The sequence below is a fragment of the Castanea sativa genome, chromosome 12 (assembly GCF_040712315.1).
Source record: "Castanea sativa cultivar Marrone di Chiusa Pesio chromosome 12, ASM4071231v1".
NCBI classification, from domain to species: Eukaryota; Viridiplantae; Streptophyta; class Magnoliopsida; order Fagales; family Fagaceae; genus Castanea; species Castanea sativa.
In genome coordinates this window covers 25598680-25603397 of record NC_134024.1, presented here as the reverse complement: position 1 = coordinate 25603397, position 4718 = coordinate 25598680, and the positions used below count along the sequence as shown (strand labels likewise).

The window sequence follows — 4718 nt, the reverse complement described above, 5'->3', positions numbered from 1 at the left end:
TGACTGCACTAAATAAGGCATTCAATGCTCTGCTGTTGAAGTTTGCCGCCTTGATCTTGGCTTCATCCCAATCGGCCGGCGCTTCTTTAGGCTTGGTCCAGCCTATCTCCACAGCTTGCCATACCTTCTCATCTAGAGACTGCAAGAAAGCTCTCATGCGTACTTTCCAGTATGCATAGTTAGTACCATCAAACAGAGGAGGTATAATAAGAGACTGACCTCTATCCATGACAAACAAGGGTCAATGGATCACACACACAAAGATAAACCTAATCAGAGTATGCCTGCTCTGATACCACTTGATAGACCAAAAACTTATTGACCCATTGTGATGGATTAATTAATTAATTAGCCAAGTTTATTAATTAATCAAATTAACATGCAAACGCGTGGTAGCATAAACAAATCATCAATAAACTAAAATATGCAGCGGAAAGTAAATGACACGGTACTTTGTTTACGAATGGGAAAAACTTACACGGCAAAAACCCCACCGGGTGATTTTAATGTCACTACTCCCGAAACTCCACTATTATCACAACAAACGGTTACAAGTAAAGGAATCCCAAGTACCTTACCAACCTACAGTTGAACCCTTACCCCAATACCCAATTGGACTTGTTCTGTAGTGACAGTTTCTCCTTTCAATGCACGGCTCCCAAGTATGTGACTAACTAATTGCGCGGATCTTAGTACTCGACTTCAGTCACCAACTAGAGAAGATTTGTTGGCTGCAAAGTTCTTCAATTTATTCACACGATGAAGATCAAGAAGATACTTGATTACAAAACCCTACGGTGCAAAGACACAGCAATTTCTTCACAAGAGAGATGAACTAGGGCAAGAACTTCATTTAAGTTATAATTTGCATAAACGAGGAATTCTCAATGCTTATGCAACTTGCCACACTTTGACGGTCCTTAAAATAATCCTTTTATATGTCTAGGATCAGGAGAAAAGAAGGCCCAAAGACACATCCACGGATTAGAGTTAAAACAGAATTAGGAATCTATTTTTCTTAAATCTCGACAACTACAAGTGCTAGAACAGCTGTCAAGCCTCAGGGCTAGAACAGCTTCTTAAAGCTCGATAGATGCAACTGTCGAGTTAGCTGTCGAGCTTTAATGAAGAGCACTTCTCAACTTGTTTCTTGGACAGACTTGCATGACTTTAACACTTGATCTTGAAACCTTGTTTCTTGAAGCATTAACCTCATCCTAAATCTACTCAATTACAAGTAAAGTGCGTTTTAACAGAGGATTAGTCAATTACATAAATAATGAATGACATATGTTCTAAACAAGTGAAACACATATGTCCTAATAGGTTTCACTTATACATGATTTCAATTATTGTTTTATATAGTTTTCAACTATTAAATTCAAGGGTTTTTCATTTAAATATATGTGATTAATTGGGCCTTAAGTACCTCTACCATCTTCAATTCAATTGATTATATATATATATATATATATATATATATATATATGCATTTTATGATATCTTAGTCTCACACAACATGCATTCATTATGTAACTTAAAAGTAAAATATTCATTTGTTTTTATTATTTATTTTAAGTAAATTAATAAAAAAATTATTTACATATAAATTTTGATTAAGCCTTTTATCGCACGGGCATAATGCTAGTATATATAAAAACAGAGACCTTATTGGAAAAGCATAAGATACTGCCAAGTGGCAATTAAAATATTCTCAAGTGCCACATCAAAAATAAGCATAAATTAAATATTAATTTTTTGTTTCTTTTGGTTCAATGTTTCAGAACGTTTCTTACCTCACACATATACACAAAACTCTTTTCATTTTAATTCATCATTTACTTCTACCATTTTATATATACCTACTTATAGCCATTCATGTCATTTCATTTTCATGTCAAATACATACAGACCAAAAACTATGTCATTTACCTTCAATCTTTCGATGACACCCACCTAACTCTAATATTGTTGTTTCATCTAATCCCAACCTGTATGAGTTATTTACAACCAACGAATAGGGGGTTTGCATTTTATATTGAGTGACAACGGTAATTACGATTTTTATGTTAAGGTCGGACGTTGTAGATTTGTGGGTTTTGTAAGTGATGTGATTGATTATGAGTGTTTATGATGTGTATTTTGTTTTAGAATTAAGAAGAAAAAGAAAGACACATTCTATATCAACTTTATTCTATAATACTCCTCCAAAGTTGTTGTTGTGTTTTTTTTTTCTTATTACTTTAATTGAATAATTATAATGGATACGTGTTTGCAATTTATAATAATTATCTTTTATGATGAATTTATTACTAATAAAGTTCTATAATAATTATTTTATAATATATATACAGCATTTTTTAAAATTATTTTATATAAAACATTATAATATTAACTGTGTATATGTTAACTTAATAAATTTTTAAAAATTGCTTTGTCGCTGTTGTACCGTGCCCGTGCTTCATAGCTGGTGTGAAACCATCCATAATTCCATATAATTGAATGAAACGGTACGGTCACTGAGCTTTTTTGTCTGGTTCCATGTGGGAGCAATAAAATACAAAAGAATACTCCTGCGCTTCTAAAATTTCATTTAACTATATATACATATAAACGAAAGGAAACAAATTAAACTTTGAAGTGTATATTAACTTATTAAGATAACGGATTTAATCAAACAAGCTAATTATGAGGGTCCCAATCAGAACAGTCTCTCAACCACGCAGAACAAGGTGTTGCATTAGACAATCCAAGATCTGTGTGCAGGAAGACAAGACCCCATTCTATATATATATATATATATATCTCAAGCAACCAGGGAGGGAACCAGTGTGTCTACTCACTCATATAGTCATATTCATCCTTAATATTCTTACCTAGTCAACTCTATCATGGCTTCCACTAAACAACACTACATATGCTTGGCTTTGCTTCTCATCTTGGTAGCTTGCGCTTCTCAAGCCATGTCTCGCACTCTCCAAGATGAGATGTATGAGAGACATGAGCAATGGATGGCTCATTATGGACGTGTATATAAGGACACTATTGAGAAGGAGCAGCGTTACAAGATATTCAAGGAAAATGTAGCATACATAGAATCTTTCAACAATGCTGCAAACAAGCCTTACAAGCTAAGTGTTAACCAATTTGCACATCTCACAAATGAGGAATTCAAAACCTCACGGAACAGATTCAAGGGGCATGAATGCTCCACAAAGACATCTTTCAGATATGAAAATGTCACCGCTGTGCCATCCTCTTTAGACTAGAGAAAGAAAGGAACCGTGACACCAATCAAAGACCAAGGACAATGCGGTCAGTATCAAACTCTTTTAAGAAACACTACTAACTAAATGTTTTCTAACTCTTCATTTTTTTTAATTGTTTTTTTATTACTATTATCAAACTATAGGTTGTTGTTGGGCATTTTCAGCAGTTGCAGCAATGGAAGGTATTACTCAGCTAACAACTGGAAAATTAATCTCTTTATCCGAGCAAGAGTTGGTTGATTGTGATACCAGTGGTGAAGATCAAGGCTGTGAAGGAGGTTTGATGGACAGCGCCTTCCAATTCATCCAAGACAATCACGGCCTCACAACCAAAGCCAGCTACCCCTACAAGGGTGTTGATGGAACCTGCAACCCTAACCAAGAAGAAAAACACGCTGCCACAATTAATGGGCATGAAGATGTGCCTTCTAACAATGAACAAGCCCTTCTGAAGGCTGTTTCTAGCCAGCCGGTGTCTGTTGCCATTGATGCTGGAGGGTCAGATTTCCAATTCTATTCAAGTGGTGTCTTTACTGGAGCCTGTGGCACTAGTCTAGACCATGGTGTTACTGCTGTTGGGTATGGGGTAAGTAATGAGGGGTCTAAGTATTGGCTAGTGAAGAATTCATGGGGTACACAATGGGGCGAAGAGGGGTACATACGGATGCAAAGAGATGTTGCTGCACAGGAAGGCTTATGTGGCATAGCAATGCAAGCCTCTTACCCCACTGCATAAAGATAAAAATAAAAAATCAATGTCCACTACCTCAAAGTAAAATGGTGTGTATGCTTGTTTTTCATTTTCTAAACTATACTACTATTGCTCATAATCTCTATATGTGATTTGTGTATCTTTTATTACACATATATGTCTGTAAGACTATTCCTTGCAATGATATTATATTTGGATTGCATCTTCAGTTTCTTTTGTTAAACTCAGAACTCTATTTTTATTAGAATATTGGTTAAATAATTAAATTTAGAATTTTGTTAATAAGTTAAGCTTTTGAGAGAATTGTTAATTTATCCTGCTATTAGAGCAGATAGTTCTAAGTTTCTCCACTACCTCTTATTAAAAATCCTTTTAAATTTATCATTTTCTAACTGCCTAAACTTTATGGACAATTGGCAAATGTCAGCTTCAAATATGAGAAAATACCTCAGTGTCTTATCTAGCCTGACCAATGCCATAATGTTTAATGGACTTCTGCTTTAAACAATTAAGAATAAGATTTCTGAAACCGATAACAAAAGAAAACACGTTTGATAGGTTCTAAAAGTTTAGAATAATTGGTAAACCGTGAACACAAACTTGTCTAGATATAGATGTTAAAGTCTACAGGATTTATTAGACAATGCCTAAGGTGTTGCAAGTCAGAATACAAGAATATTCAAGCTGCAAAAAAAAAGAATTCAATTTCTGAAGAGTTCAACTGGTCGAGAAACAGG

General features: G+C 34.6%; 1 pseudogene; it reads left to right on the top strand.

The window, feature by feature from the left end:
• Positions 1 to 2891: 2891 nt before the first annotated feature.
• Positions 2892 to 4005, top strand: LOC142618229 (senescence-specific cysteine protease SAG39-like; annotated as a pseudogene).
• Positions 4006 to 4718: the final 713 nt, after the last annotated feature.